Source organism: Solanum stenotomum, chromosome 10, assembly GCF_019186545.1.
Source record: "Solanum stenotomum isolate F172 chromosome 10, ASM1918654v1, whole genome shotgun sequence".
Taxonomy (NCBI): domain Eukaryota; kingdom Viridiplantae; phylum Streptophyta; class Magnoliopsida; order Solanales; family Solanaceae; genus Solanum; species Solanum stenotomum.
Window position 1 is genome coordinate 11,838,715 of NC_064291.1, and position 18,201 is coordinate 11,856,915.

Here is an 18,201-nt window from a genome sequence, read left to right on the forward strand (position 1 = left end):
ATTGAATATATTATTTAAATTAACAAAAGATAATTAAGCTATTTAAATTGAATTTATTATTTAAATTAACTAAAGATAATAAAATTCAAGAAAAATTGTAGTGCTGGCACATGTCGATTTTTCTTCTCCTATTACATATAGATAGATTAATAAAATATATGTTGATAATTTTCTCAGCCTGTTTATCATTCCACTTAAATAACCTTAGTCATACATTTTCTTTTTACACAAAATTAAAACTAATAAATACGCTCAATCGATTTAGTAATTTAAAGTAAAATTTGAAATAATAAGGAGGCACTTGACTACTCAAAATCCTCAACTGAACTAACATTATCTCTTTTATTTTTATTTTATATTTTAATTTAATTTTTTTTAATTCAATGAAAAATTACTTTTTGTGTGTAGTAAGTGATAGTTAAATTGTAGTGTTAAAACTTATTTTAAGACTACTAATTATAATTAATTATTAGTAGGTTGAGGAAATACTCAAATTGAAAGTCAAAGAGTCTATTGATTTAGTTGCCTATAATTATTTCTTCTTAATATAATATACGCTATAAAAAGGGAGGCATGAACGTGTTTGCTATAAAGGAGGAGCAAAATGAAGCAAATATTTAGGATCAGTCTGACAATATGATTTCAATTAAAATTTTGATTATATTGTGCATGTTTGACGGTATTTTGAATTATTATAGGTCAGTTTTTTATGTTATTTTTTTGTTTTAGATTTTTTTATGAAAAACATTTGATGGATAATTAATTTATATAGGAAAAAATAGATTGAAATTTAGCTTTATCTAGTATAGAGTTAGTTTATGATTCAAATTTTAAAAAATCAATGGTAACTTCCCATTCAAATTCAAAATTCAAAAAAATAATTATATTTAGTAAAATTTATCTTTATCAGTAAGGTAATTTTAATAAACTTTATGTTTCAAGTTTTTTTTTATATATTTTTATATTTATAGAATAAAATTAAAATATTTGATGGAAGGAAAAAATAAATTGAAATTTGGCTTTATCTAATATAGAGTTGTTTTCGATTCAAATTTTAAAATATTCAATGGTAACTTCCCATTCAAATTCATAATTAAAAAAATTAATTATATATAATAAAATTTATCTTTATATGTAGACTAATTTTAAAATACTTTATCTTTCAATTTTTTTTTATATATTTTTATATGTAGAGAATAAAATAAAAAATTTGATGGAAAATTAGTTTATATAGGAAAATATAGATTAAAATTTGGCTTTATCTAGTATAGAGTTAGTTTTCGATTCAAATTTTAAAAGATCAATGGTAACTTCCCATTCAAATTCAAAATTTTAAAAATTAATTATATTTAGTAACATTTATCTTTATTTGTACAATAATTTTAATAAACTTTATCTTTCATTCTTTTTTTATATTTTCATAGTTGCAATATAAAACTATACCAAAAAAGTATAAAAATTGGTTGGTGTCCAAATTTGAATATTTATCTTTGAATTTAAATAAATACTATATAGAGAACATAAAATTTGCCAAAAAATAATAATAATAATTTTTGGGAAGTTTTCACATTTTTATTAATAAATAATAGTAATAATTTTATTTATTACTGAAAATAATAAATAAATTCTTATTAATTATTAATACAACTATGAAAACTTCCCCCAAAAAAGAAGAAATAACACACTCTATAACCTCTATAAAATATAAATTATTATTATTATTATTATTTATTATAATTATTATTGTTATTATTATTTATTATAATTATAATTATTATTGTTATTATTATTATTATTATTATTATTTAACAATTTATAAAGAATGATAATTAGCTGTGAAAAGTTAGTTTAAATATTTTATATAAAAAATGATAATTACCCACAAAATAGAGTCTGTACGTATGTAAAATGTATATAACTTAAATACCTAGTTGAGGAAATCTGCAAGATAGACAAATAAAATTTAACACCTTTATAATAAAATCTCGTTGCACAACCCACATATCTTAAATTTCATTTGAAATCAATAAAAACAATTATTAATATTGATTGTTTATAAATAAAAAATTGTGAATATTAAATTATAACTAATTATTAATTAATCTAATTATGTATTAGTATTTGGATGAATGGCAAATGTTTCAATTATTTACAGTTTTCCGTTCTTTCCCTTTTAATGATTAATAATTAATAATATTATGCTTTTCCTTTTTACTTTTTACTGTAAAAAATAAAAGTATACTTATTATCATAACTAATTAAGATTTTAAAAATAATAACTTTTACGCATTATTAAAAATATTTGTATGAAAATGAAACAGTATTATTTTTTTATTATATATAGAAGAGTGAGAAAAAGAAAATGAGTACCTATACATTTACAAAATTTGAATTTCTTTCTATATTAATAAAATATTATAAATCTGTTAAGAAAATGAGTACCTTTACACATACAGAAGTATATTCAAATGTCTGACTTTCATCTTAATTTCGCCAAAAGTATATAAAATTTGGCCTCTTCAACTTCAAATTTTCTTCCTCAATAATTTTCTTCTTTATTATAATTTGAATATGATTGATATTTCTTTATTCTAAGAAGTCCAACTATATGTTATTAGATTTTATTGCAACTCATCAATTATAAACAATATCAAAGATTCAAAACAACACATAAATTAGAATCAAACTCTCTAAATTTAAACAAAGTACAATTCAAGTTATGAAATATGAATCAGTTTGTTATTCTTCCTTACTTACGAATTTGTTATCAGCATTTATTTTCTCCCTTTTATTTTGTTTATCTTCTTTTCTTTCCTTCTTTCTTTAATTCTCTTTTATTTGTTTGTTAAATTGAAAAGAACAATTTTTTTAAACAAATGTTAGTAATGATTTATATAAATAAATAAATTGCATGACGATGTAGATCAACTTTCAATTTATAATTCAAACTTTCAATTCATATTAAAAATAAAATGAATAAAATTAGAATGAAGAAAATGAATTCAAGTTTGGAGATAATAAGAAAAAAATATTAATCTGTAATACGATCATCACTCATCTGCATATAAATTTCTCCTTCTTCAACTACATAGATTCAACACCAAAATTGCTTGATCCCATCTTCATTAAACGATCCTCTTTCTTTGACTTTTTTTTTAAAAAAAATCAACTGATCATCTTAGAGCTTTCCAAATAAAGTGCAGTTATTGTTAATGTAGCAACATAAAACAAAAGAAAAATAGAGGAACTATGCAAACACTTACCTTTCCTTGAATGAATGATAAAGATTATCATTGCTTTGACTCTCCTTTATTGAGATACATTTTTTTTTTCACCAGAAAACTAAAGAAAATACTGACTGAATTATATTTTTAAGTTTATTGAATGATACGGTTGATTTTTTTGGGAATAGGAAGTTAAGCAAGTGGGTGAGGAATTTTAGGGACAGTTATTTGTAGATAAAATTTTATTTTTTATTTTTAAAATATTTTTTTATAGATAATTAGATAGATTTAGAGATTGTGTAGAAGTGGGAGTGTGTATTGAACAGTTTTTTAACCGCAAATTTAAATTTAATTATTAATTAGTAAAAATAATTTTATAAGAAAATGCATCAAAATTTCTAATTGGTTACTTAGGTTTTTTATATGTTGAATCATTTTTTAAAGAGTACATGTTTATATAATAAAAATTAATTAAAGTTTTAAACTATTCAACGAATGAAATGGTAACATAAAAATTCTTATAATTTTATGTTTGTATAATAATATATTTATTTACAATTTTGTACATTGCATAAATATTGCTTTTAAAGTTAATAAACGGTAATTTTAAACTATTTTATATAACAGTTTTTTTTGTTTTCTTTTTTAAAGTTAATAAACTGTTTTATATTTTTGTTTTCTTTTTTAAAATTGAATATATTATTTAAATTAAAAAAAGATAATTAAGCTATTTAAATTGAATTTATTATTTAAATGAACTAAAGATAATAAAATTCAAGAAAAAATGTAGTGCTGACATGTGTCATTTTTTCTTCTCCTATTATATATAGATAGATTAGCATTATTATAATTTTTATATATATTTAATTTATAAAAAAAATATAAAAATAAACTTAACTCTCAACTCCCCACACCCACTACCCACCTGCACACCCCACTTCCCCTATTTCCTCTAAACAACCTGCACACATACACCACCACTACAATACAAAACAAAAATCAATACCCACGCACAACCCCTCCTTTACTCCTATATAATCAACACTCACATGAGAAAGACAAAAAACACACACACACACAACACAGCAACACAAAAGAGAATCAGCAACCAAGATAAAAAAAAAAAAACAAGACACACGCATCAAAAAATACAACAACACAATACCGACACTTACCAACACACACAAATACACAATTACAACACATATACCACTAGATTTGTGGGTGTTTTGATCGAGCTTCGTTCAAAATTTTACGGTATCTATTCTCTCTATTTAAGGTTAAACATTACCTTATCTCTTTACTTTATTTATGAAATTTGATATATCTTTATGATAAACTTTCTTGTATCTTGTTACATTTATAATTTGCCTGAAATAAATATTTGACATCTTGAGTTATATTTATGTTACTTTTTGGTGCAAATACCTAAAAATGAATAGAATTTTATTATTATGGTAGAATTTTTTGTTGTTGTTTAATTTTGTCATTCCTAGGCCATTGTTTTTATAGAATTGTCATAGCTTAATGTTGATGTCAATTGCCTATTTTAATTTATGTATTTTTGAAATAAATCAGTCATTACCCAATAAACAAACAAATGTGTTATGTTGTAAAACATAAATTTACTCTATTTTCGATTAGTTGAATTCTTTGTTATGAGGATTAATTTAATTAAAAATATTATCTATTAATATAATAATGAAATAAAAGATTAGTTGTCTACAATTCACAAAAATAAGAGTAATCATATTTAATACAAGATGAACATTAGGCACGTTAGAAATATTTGTTTCAATTAAGAATGTGATTACACATCTTTTTTTGAAACAAATTAAAAAAAATTCAAGGATGCGGTGACGCACCTTGTCCAATAATATAGTTTAACTTTCATTAATTTAAAATAAGACTCATAGATAAAATTATTATGTGTAAATGTGAAGAAGACAATTATTCTCTAAATGTCAAGACCAAGAATGCGGTTACACATCTAGGTTGAGACCAAATAAAAGTTCAACAATAAAAATGTGAACAAGAGATAGCCTGAAAATAATATATTCAAAGAATAGTTAAAATAAGTACAAGTCAATAAAAGCAACCGTGCTAAAACCACAGGACTCGAGGGATGCCTAATACCTTCTCCTCAATCAACAAAATTCCTTACTCAAATTTCTAGTATGCAGACCATAATAAAGAGTCATTTCTATTTGATTAGGGATTAAAAAACAAAAGGTGACTTGGAACTCCATAACTCAATTTCAAGTGGAGACTCTGAAAAATAAAAATAATTTCTAATCAATATCGTCACTTAAATTGGAAAAACCCTTCCGTCTTTTGCCGCGTGCGAAAAAAGGGGTGTGACTTCTCTGGCGATTTTGCTGGGGATAAACAGAATTCGAGCTTTGTTATATTGACTTTTATTTTATTTTATTATTTATTTTTTGGATATATTGTGTGTGTGATTGCCTAATATGCTACTTGTTGCTCTTTTATCGATTTTACATTTTTGAATTATAATTGTCTTTATTGGCGCAAACATCTGAGTATCTAAAAATAGGATAACAGAGAATACAGTTATGCATCTCACTTTATTTTTTGGTAAAGTTGGAGTGTCTTGACACCTAGTGAAGGAGTTTAGTCACACATGTTAAGCAGAGTTGGACCATCAATGAAGTCGAAATAGCGCTGCTATCGATAAGTTGCCCCTCCTTGGCTCGAGTTGTTCACTCGAATAAGTCAGTCTAGATACCTATCTACTTCAGGTTCGAACCTAGTAAAATTGAAACATAGGCATGCTTATCCCTAGTAGAGTCAACTTATTTGCAATATTTGTACTTGACTTAGTGGGACTCGACACAGTGGTCACGTCTGTCTAAGATAGCAGTCTCTTTTTTTAACCAACATATGCATTTTATATGCTATTTAAAATATTATTTAAAACGTCTCTACACTTTTATAGTGATCAGTGAAATGGAAAAGGTTGACATTTGATTTTTACTTAGAACTAGAGAGAAAACACATATAAAAAAAATTGTTTTAGAAGTTCTTAATTTCTTAAAAACAAAAAAAAATCATTTCTAAACAAAATCACAAGAAAAATAAAATAAAATAGAATAAAATTCATTTCAAAAGTTTTTTATACCATTTTTAAACAAAAAATATTATTACATGTTTCAACAAATTCTAACTTTTCAAAAAATAAATCAACTTTCCAATCTGAACAAACTACGCACGCCTGATTCTCAACTCGATGAGATACGTAGGCAACCCTACTCGGGTTCGGTGATCCCTATTAGAAATTAAAAAAATAACAGTATTTCTTATTGAAAATATTGTTGTGCTTATAATCTTTCTGAACTACATTTGACATGATTCTTACTTTGACTAAATACGTAGGCAGCCTTATGTTGAGGTTCGGTTCAACTAAGAAAAAATGTAAAAAGTCCTCGTTACAAAAACTGAGGCAAAAAAATGGAATTTTTTTTTAATTTAGAAAAAAATTGACTTGGTTGGTACCAACATACTTAGGAGTGTGCATAAGAAAAAATAAGAAAGTGTTAAACTATCTGGCAAGAAAGATCAACTTTTTTATGACCTATAGACTTCTTTTCGTACCTCTTGATACATATATGTATTACTTAAGAAATTATTTTGCTTAAAGTTAAAGCATAAAATAACTCGACCTCATTGTTTCATGTGTATTGTGTGGTGAGCTTTAGATATAAAATTCAAAGACATGAATTTGTTGATCTATAACTTGGCTCAAATGTTGGTTGAGGCGAAATTTTGAGCAACATTTAAATTGGAAAAGGATTATAAGCTTTCTTTGATCCGATTGTGCCTTTCAAGCCTACCAAATGACATGTTATCCATATAACTCTCATTTTGAGCCTGAAGCATTTTTATTTGAATAATCACATCTTAACATATATCCTTTCGAGTGCATAAATGCACTATTCCTTGGTCTCACTTCGTTGAGCGCACTATCAATTATCTACACAGTGTCAATGATCTAAATTGCGTAACAAAGTGAAAAGGTCAAATATGTAATGGTAAAAAAAAATGACAAAGAAAAGCTAGAACGAAAAATGAAAACATCTAGAAAATGAGAAAAAAATGAGGAGAAACTTTTAAGAAAAAAAAGGTCAAATGCGAAAATGAAAAAATATTGGAAGCATTGCGCAAATTTTAAGGACGAAATAGTCACTTTATCCCAAATGAATATCCTACATTTCTGTAAGCCTACATTACAAGTCAATGACAAGTCCTATTTGATCTCATTTTTTATGTTCTCACATTAGTGGATACTTACATGAGGGCCACACATATGGTATCTCAATCTCATGCATTGAACATCTTTCTGAGTGCGAGCGACTTTCAAAAAGTCCTACGATCTAAATTATTCTATTGTGTGAAGTGGGGTTTTCATTTGTTGCAAGGGCATTTGAAACGTGAGGATATGATTAATTTTATCCCTTAATTTATGCAAGATGAACTGATTTTGTAAATACTTAAGTATGTTTGAGATACCATTTGAAACTATAGGGATTACTCAAAGTTGATCTCAAATTTGTCTAAAAGTAGTTGAAAGTGATTCATATACATCATACTAATTGTTGGTACCAACTAAAGTCAAGACATTGTCAAACATGAACCAATTCCTTTTCCCAAAAAAAAAATCTCAAGAAAATGAAAAATAATTGTTGATTTATATGAACTATGTTTGACCTAATTCTTGCTATACAAGATACGTAGGCAGTCCTACAATAGGACTGGGTCTCACAAAAAAATTATATCCTTGAAAGATCAAAATTGGATCATTATCATTTTTTTTAAATCGAAAAATGATAAATTAAAAAGAGTTTCAAAGTTCCTCAATTTAAAAACTGGGGCATATATATTTTTATTTTGTTATTATTATTATTATTATTATTTTAAAATTTCTAGGGAACAAACTCTCTAGTTGCATATTATCTTGCACGTACAAATATTTGTCATTCATGCTAATAACACAAAAAATATTTTCTGGTGCAAACTGGCAAAAAAATAAAAAATATTGTGGTGATTTCAAATGATGATTCTCTTTAGTAAGAGATTCTTAATTAATGAAGTTAGACTGGCAGGACCCTCGCCATAATGATATTAGCAGGACCCTCCTGGATAATGGAAGATTAGCAGGACCCTCCTCATAATGGAATTAGCAGGACCCTCCTACATAATGGGATTAGCGGGACCCTCCTACATAATGAGATTTAAATTAGCAGGACCCTCCTACATAATGAGATTTAGATTAGCAGAACCCTTCTATATAATGGGATTAACAGGACCCTCCTGAATAATGGACCTTAGATTAGCAGGGCCCTCCTACATAACAAGATTTAGATTAGCATGACCCTTTTACATAATGGGATTCAGATTAGCAGGACCCTCCTGGACAATGAGATTAGCAGGACCCTCCTACATAATGGAATTTAGATTAACTGGACCTTCCTACATAATGGGATTAGTAGGACCCTCCTACATAATGAGATTTAAATTAGCAGGACCCTTCTACATAGTGGGATTAGTAGGACTCTCCTGAATAATGGGCTTTAGATTAGCAGGACCCTCCTACATAATGAGATTAGCAGGACCCTCCTACATAAAGGGATTGGCAGGACCCTCCTACATAATGAGATTTAGATTAGCAAGACCCTCCTACATAACAGGATTTAGATTAGCAGGACCCTCCTACATAATGAGATTTAGTTTAGCAGGACCTCCCACACAATGGAATTTAGATTAGCAGGACCCTCATACATAATGAAATTTAATTTAACAGGACCCTCCTACATAATGAGATTTAGATTAGCAAGACTCTCCTACATAATGAGATTTAGATTAGTAAGACCCTCCTACATAATGGGATTAGTAGGACCCTCCTGAATAATGGGATTTAGATTTGCAGGACCCTCATACATAATGGGATTTAGATTAGCAGGACCTTCCTACAAAATGGAAATTAGAGTAGCAAGACCCTCCTAAATAATGGGAATTAGTGTAGCAGGACCCTCCTAAACAATGAGAATTAGAGTAACATGACTCTCCTAAACAATGCGAATTAGAGTAGCAGGACACTCCTAAACAATGGGAATTAGTGTAGCAGGACCCTCCTAAATAATGGGAATTAACATATCAGGACCCTCATAAACAATGTGAATTAGCGTAGTAGGATCCTCCTAAACAATGGAATTAGCATAGCAGGACCCTTCTAAACAATGAGAATTAGCGTAGCAGGACCCTCCTAAACAATGGGATTAGTGTAGTAGGACCTCCTAAACAATAAGAATTAGTGTAGCAAGACCCTCCTGGACAATGAGAATTAGATTAGCAGGACCCTCCTGGACAATGGGATTAGCAGGACCCTCCTACATAATGGGATTTGATTACTTTCTCCTAGGATAAACACTTCCTAGTCTGAGACCATTTTTTTCTCCTAGGATAAGCACTTCCTAGTCTGAATCTATTTTTTTTAATTTACATTTGCTAATAACTCACAAAAATTTTCCAATGAAAACTGGGCAAAAATTTTGTTTATTTCTTTTGTTTGTGATGGTTTTCAAGTTTCTTCAAATGAAACATGGATTTGAAATTCAGGAACAAAATTTCAACTCTTTTCAGAATGATCAATCCCATGATAGCCAGAATTAGCTTCTTTAATGCATATAGCAGCCTGACCTCATGGCACATACTTCTATTCAGCTTCTGATAAAAAAAACATGCAGTCATTCAGAAGCATTTTTCAAATTGTTATTTTGAAGAGTCTAAAACCTCACTCTAAGTGGCAAGTTAAGTATCGAATCCATTCAAGATCAAGATACTCACCAAAATCAAGGTGATATCTCAAATTTAAGACCCAAGTGAAGACTCAAGAGAAGTTGCATGGATAGGAGCTTGTACTTTTATTTTCCTTTTGACTATTAGCTTTCATTTTTTTTATGTAAAGAAAAGAGCCGCAACCTGGAGGCTCGATGGAACCTCACTTAACTTCCAACTCATCACCTCATCTCCTTGAACTACACGTGACTTGATTCCCTTATAACTCGGGATATGTAGGATGTCCAAAACCAAGACTCGATCACACAAATTGTCTTTCAAATAAGAGTCCGGCCAAAACTTGTCGCATTGTTTACTTCTTCGTCTGAAAACTCTTCGTGTTTCCAGTCAAAGAGGGGCAAACTGTAGACACGTAATTTTTTACTGAACATAAGGTTTTACACCATTTTTATTCCTTAAATATTTTTTCTAGGTATATATTAAATATTTTATTTCTCATCGTATTTTAGTAAATTTATTTTAAAAGATTTGCAAACTACAAAAAATATATGGTTTCTGTTAATTTAAATTTTAATAAATCAGCTAGTATTTCTTAATTATATTTTTAGACTAGCTATTTGACTTTTCTTGTATTTTATAAGTTCAAAATAATTAGTTAATATTTTTATTTGTTATTATTATTATTAGCATTATTATAATTTTTATATATATTTAATTTATAAAAAAAATAAAATAAATAAACGTAACTCTCAACTCCTCACTACCCACTACCCACTACCACCTGCACACCCCACTTCCCCCTATTTCCCCTAAACAACCTGCACACACACCACCACTACAATACAAAACAAAAATCAATACACACACTCACAACCCCTCCCTTACTCCAATATACTCTACAGACTCACACGAGAAAGACAGAAAAAAAACAACACACACAACACAACAACACAACAACACAAAAGAGAATCAGCAACCAAGATGAAAAAACAACAAGACACACGCAACAAAAAATACAACAACACAATACCGACACTTACCAACACACACAAATACATAAATACAACACAAATACCACTAGATTTGTGGGTGTTTTAATCAAGCTTCAGTCAAAATTTTATGGTATCTATTCTCTCTATATAAGGTTAAACATTACCTTATCTCTTTACTTTATTTGTGGAATTTGATACAACTTTATGATAAGTTTTCTTATATCTTGTTACATTTATAATTTGAATGAAATGAATATTTGACATCTTGAGTTATATTTATGTTATTTTTTTGATGCAAATACCTAAAAAATGAATAAAATCTTATTATTATGGTAGAATTTTTTGTTGTTGTTTATTTTTGTCGTTCCTAGGCCATTGTTTTTATAGCATTGTCATAGCTTAATGTTGATGTCAATTGCCTGTTTTAATTTACGTATTTTTGAAATAAATCAGTCATTACCCAATAAACAAACAAATGTGTTATGTTGTTAAACTTGAATTTACTCTATTTTCGATTAGTTGAATTCTTTGTTATGAGGACTAATTTAATTAAAAATATCATCGATTAATATATTAATGAAATAAAAGATTAGTTGTCTAGAATTCACAAAAATAAGAGTAAGCATCTTTAATACTAGATGAACTTTAGGCACGTTAGAAATATTTGTTTCAATTAAGAATGTGGTTACACATCTTTTTTCGAAACACATTAAAAGAAACTCAAAGATGTGGTGACGCACCTTGTCCAATAATATAGTTTAACTTTCATTAATTTAAAATATGACTCATAGATAAAATTATTAGGTGTGAATGTGAATAAGACAATTATTCTCTAAATGTCAAGACCAAGAATGCGGTTACACATCTAGGTTGAGACCAAATAAAAGTTCAATAATAAAAATGCGAACAAGTCACGGCCTGAAAATAATATATCCAAAAAATTGTTAAAATAAGTATAAGTCAATAAAAGCTACCGTGCTAGAACCACGGGACTCGAGGGATGCCTAATACCTTCCCCTCGGTCAACAGAATTCCTTACTCAAATTTCTAGTATGCAGACCATAATAAAGAGTCATTTCTATTTGATTAGGGATTAAAAACAAAAGGTGACTTGGAACACCATAACTCAATTTCAAGTGGCGACTCTGAAAAAATAAAAATAATCCCTAATAAATACCGTCACTTAATTTGAAAAAACCCTTCCGTCTTCCGCCGCGTTCGAAAAAAGGGGCGTGACACTTGGTTTTGACTTTTGTGTTTTGGAAGTAGAAAGGGGAGAGGAGCACGCGTGAGGGCTGGAAAAGGAGAAAGAGAGAGGAGAGTGTGAAAGCGTGAGAAACGTAAATATATGTATATGTGTACAAGTGTGTAAGAATTAAGACGATGACCTTTTTATTTAAAATTTGATCAATTGAGTTGATATTCTAACCGAATTAGATTTAGGTATAACCAAATTGAGTCAAACAACTAAATCCGGCCAAAACTAAAAAGAGATGGATGATTATCGATTAATTATTTGAGTTTCTTAATTTAAACAAGACAAATTAATCATCAAGTCATGAGTTAATTATTTAAGGCAGAGAACTAATTATACGTTATTATAAAATTCTCTAATTTAAAGGAAATAAATATGTATTTATACGAAACACTTTTTTTAGGCTGTTTATTAAATATTTATGTAAAAGATGAAAAATATATTTAAATCTATACATAAAATTATTATGTATTATATAATTATTTCTGAAAAACTAATAGAAGTAATTAGAGAAAGATTTTAAAATACTTTTAGAATTTTTCAAAGATGATTATTTTTTCAAATTTTTTGAAAATGAAGAAGTTCGATAATTCCCTTGAATTGCATAGGGTCAAAATTGAGTGTCAACAGTCAAGTCATGTGATTTTCACATTCACATTCACATTAGGGTTTGGGGTGACTATTGTCACACCGTATCTTAGGGATGTTACTAGCACTTGGTGTCGCACTTTACCCTGAGTCAATCTTTGTTGGACAACTATGCTGTTAGTGTAACACCAACCATAAAATCAAGAAAAAAAGTAAGTTTATTTTTTCTTAAAAATAAGTCGTCAACTAGCAAGGTTCCTATCAACCACACTTGGAATAAACTCAGCTAATATCATCAATTCATGTAGAATAGAAAATGCATTCTCTATGGACCATCGAGACATCATGATATCTATAGACTATAGTTAAGTAATGCTTAGTGGCCCGTTAAAGCCATCATTATCTTTGGAAACATATAAACTAATTACATATAATCATATACGACTGGCCCAATTCCCTACGGAGTATAAAGGTTGATTAAATACATAGTCAGCCCTTTAAACTAGTCTTAATATTTAGACACTCGTACTAAGTTTTATTCCAATTGAACACACTAATTCCTAGTAAAATGTTTCAATTAGATAATTTCGATTCAAATTTTGAAAAATCTTTTCTTGTATGTTTGTTCGTCTATGAGGTAGTTAAGTAAATCATATAAATATGTCATCTCGTTTAATTATACACATTAACTTGAAGTAGAAAATACATGAGACTTTATAACTTATTGAGGCAGTAGGCATCAAAATTTTGTGGGATTCCACAAGACAAGCCCAATTTTCAGTTAGGGTTCATGGAAGATACTCTATCCTAAACTCTAGATCATGCCTATATATATGGTAATGTATTCTTTTGAAGAGAAATATTAAATATCCAATAAATTTTTGAGATATTTATAAAGAGATCAAGATGTATTAAAACTCTTCTTGACAATCAAATATTTTAAGAAGATCCACAAAATCCTTCTTTCTTGGAGATCAAATAAATTCAAGGAGATTCGCATTATCCTACTCGAGATACACACTGCTTCAACTCTCGAATCATAGAGATAAATGATAAACAAGAGAGAAGTATCAATGGAACAAATAGAATTGTATCGTCATTATTTATAAAAAAAATTATGTTCCTTCATATTTTATTTATAATTGTAATTTATTTTCTAGCACTTTAAAATATTTGGCGTACAAAGAATATATATATATATATATATTCAAAAGAGATAACATACTTTATGTTTTTAATTTAAATACCTTATAACTAGACGAAGGAGAACACACACACAAAAAAAATTTCAAAATTGAAACTAAAAGTGTGTATTTAATTTGAAATATTTTGTTAGAAGTTCATGTGGTGTTCAATTAGAATATAATAACTTAATTTGAATATCTAAATAGAATATTCAAATAAATTGAAAAGGCTAGCTACGTCATAAGCCAATTATATATTATACTTTATTACTCTTATTTAGAAATGAGAGTTTGAGGACCAACATTGCACTAAAGAGTTGGACTAAAAGCTATAGAAATTGTACATTGAGGCCCACCAAAAAGATGAACTAAAGTAACTTCATCTACTTCTACTTTTTCTACACATATTTTTCTTTAATAAAATAATTATTGCCTCCATTTTTATTTTTATTTTTAACATTTATTTTTAATTTTAAAAGATTGGAAATTTTATGTTAAAAATTTAAATAATAGAAAAAATGATTTATTTAACTTTTATCATCATCAATACTACTAGTTTATTTGACGTTTTTTCTTAATCTTCATTTCATCATTAATGTTATTTATATAATTTTCTTAAATCACTTATTTTTTCTTTTTTAACTCTTGAAATGGGAGTTTGGAGGACCAACATTGCACTAAAGAGTTGGACTAAAAGCTATAGAAATTGTACATTGAGGCCCACCAAAAAGATGAACTAAAGTAACTTCATCTACTTCTACTTTTTCTACACATTGGAATGTGTACTGCTTTCTGTACACGTGTTTTTCTGACAATTTTGGTTATTTTTTTCTTTAAAATAATTATTGCCTTGATTTTTATTTTTATTTTTAACATTTATTTTTAATTTTAAAAGATTGGAAATTTTATGTTAAAAATTTAAATAATAGAAAAAATGATTTATTTAACTTTTATCATCATCACTACTACTAATTTATTTGACATTTTTTCTTAATCTTCATCTCATCATTAATGTTATTTATATAATTTTCTTAAATCACTTATTTTTTCTTTTTTAACTCTTTTATATATATAAAAGTTGGATATGTAAATGATGATGTGACATTTCTTAGAAGCTAAGATTACTATTTATCTAATTTCTCCAAATTTTAAAAAAAATTTGAAGATATCATACGCAAATTTATGGTCAAACTTAAACTATTTGATTCTCGAGAAATAAAAAGTCTCACATAAAATGGGACAGACGAAGGATAACTCTCAATTAAATTTATTTCACTTTTTATTTTCCATTTTTAACATAATTTTTCAAGTTGTATTTCTAGGAATTCTATAGTAGACCCATTTAAATTTTACTTTTTTGTTTTAAATTAGAGAACTTGGCCGCACTTCGCGCGATCATTTAAATTAAATATTTTTGATTAATTTTATATTTACTCTGTTGTTTAATCGTAATATTATTATTTGTTTTAATAATATGAAGATTGTGAAAAAAATAAAGCTTCACAAATTTTACATCTATTAAATGAGGAAGAATATATTTTTTATCAAATAAGTTAAAATATATTTGCTAATAACAAATTCTTCCATTGCATGAAGTTGATCCTTTAATATATAATATATATTTCGGTGTACCATTCTCCTTAAATGTCTAAGAAATATCTCATAATGTCAAATAACACTGTAATACTCCCTCTGTCCCTAATTACTTGTCCACTTTTAAATTGACACATTTATTAAGAAATCAATTAATGACATAGTGAGTTTATCATTTTACCCCTATTAATTATGAAGTAGATGAAAAGTTCTGCAATTTTCAAAGTAATTAGTCATTTAATTGAGGGTATAATAGGTAAAAAAAAATTTCTTTCTTGATTTGTCAAAATGGACAAGTAATTAGAGACAACTATAAAAGGAAAAGTGAACAAGTAATTAGGGACAGAGGGAGTACTAAACAAATGCATCAACAAATGAAATTTATATTAAAAATATATTGAATAATGACGTAATGATACCTTAATAGAATTTCCTATCCATTTAAAAAAAAAAAACCTTCACCCTTTCAATTTCGTTATATCTTCTTATTTAGTAGAAGAATCATCATTTATTATATTCTACTCCACCTTAATTTGTACCATCAGAGTTTTAAGAATAAACATTAAATTTTAAATCGAAATAAAAATTCATTGAAAAATGACAGAAAAAATAATAATAGTATATGAAAATTAAAATAAGGTGCAAGAAAAGCCTTTTCACGATAATTTTTTGAAATATATTGACAACAATTAAAATGAAGCTGTTATTTTATCTTTAAAATTAAGTTTGATTGAATTGAATTAGTACAATGAGAAAAAATATTAAACTAATAACTTTTTCATGTTATTAAATGCATTTTATTTTTAATTGAGTAGTAGATTAAAAGTTCCGAATTAGGATATTAAAATAATATCTTACTCTCTCCTTAATTATTATGGTATTGCAAACATTTATTTTCCTTAAATCGTGATTCATTTTCCATTTACAGTTATATCCAATTAATTTCTAATGTATTGAATGTGGTTATGGGATATTGAAATAATATCTTTATCTTTCCTTAATCATAATAAAATTATAATTTAACATTTATTTTTCTGAAATGATAATTTTATTTTAATTCCTAGAACATATTGTTTACTATATTGAATGTAATTATAATAAAACATATTGTATTTAGTATGACAAAATAACTCAAAAATTGGAGAAATTAGATAAATAGTAATCTCAGCTTCTAAGAAATGTCACATCATCATTTACATATCCAACTTTATATATATAAAAGAGTTAAAAAAGAAAAAATAAGTGATTTAAGAAAATTATATAAATAACATTAATGATGAGATGAAGATTAAGAAAAAACGTCAAAAAAATTAGTAGTATTGATGATGATAAAAGTTAAATAAATCATTTTTTCTATTATTAAAATTTTTAACATAAAATTTCCAATCTTTTAAAATTAAAAATAAATGTTAAAATAAAAATGGAGGCAATAATTATTTTAAAGAAAAATATAACCAAAATTGTCAAAAAAAAATTGATAAAAATAAATAACTATCTATTAGTAAGAATGATGTCACTACATTTTCTATTTTAACTTTATTGTTACGTATCGATAGAAACTTTTAGAAGAAGAAATGATCCAAAAATTTAAAAATAATGATTCCTTTTCCATTTACAGCTTTTCAATTAATCTTTAATGTATTATATATGGTTATGGATATTGGATTAATAATTTTATCTTTCCTTAATCATAATAAATTATATTTTAACCTTTGTTTTTGTGAAATGATAATTTTCTGTTCATTCGTACAACATATTGATTAATATATTAAATGTAATTATAATAAAACATGTTGTATTTAGTATGACAAAAGAATTCAAAAATTTTAAAAATTAAATAAATAGTAATCCTAACTTCTAAGAAATGTCACAAATATATATATATATATAAGAAAATGATATAAATTATATTAATGATGAAATGAAGACTAAGAAAAGAAGTAAAACAAATTAATAATAATATTGATGATGATAGGAGTTAAATAAATCATTTTTTATAATTTGTAAATTTTCAATATAAATTTTTCAGTCTTTTAAAATTAGAAAATGCTAAAAAAATAAAACTAAAACTAAAAATCGAGGCAACAATTATTTTAAGGAAAAAATAACAAAAAATGTCAGAAACATTGATAAGAATAAATAACTATCTATTGCTAAGAAGGTGTCACCCCACATTTTCTATTTTAGCTTTATTATTACATATAGATAGAAACTTTAAGATGAAGAATGATCCAAAAATTTTAAAAATAACAAATCAATTATTTAAAAATACATGTGTAATTCTTATAAAGTTATAATAACTAATTTCTTCAAATAAATAATTAAATGAAAGAACAAAAAGTAATTAAGAAAATAATATAAATAACACTAATTATGAGATTAATAGCATTGATGAGGAAAGGAACTAAATATGATCATCTTTTTAAATTCTTTTTTAAGAATATATATATATTAATTAAAGATAGATAAAAAAAAAACTTTAATTAAAGATACAAAAAATCAAGACAAAATAAAAGAAGAAAGAAATTAGAAGAATAATGAGGTTGAAA

General features: G+C 26.4%; 1 protein-coding gene across 1 annotated transcript in view; it reads left to right on the forward strand.

Annotated features, from left to right (window-relative positions):
* Positions 1-18,201, forward strand: part of LOC125842538 (protein TIFY 5A-like) — a 60,933-nt gene that overhangs the window by 25,535 nt on the left and 17,197 nt on the right. The window lies entirely within an intron of this gene.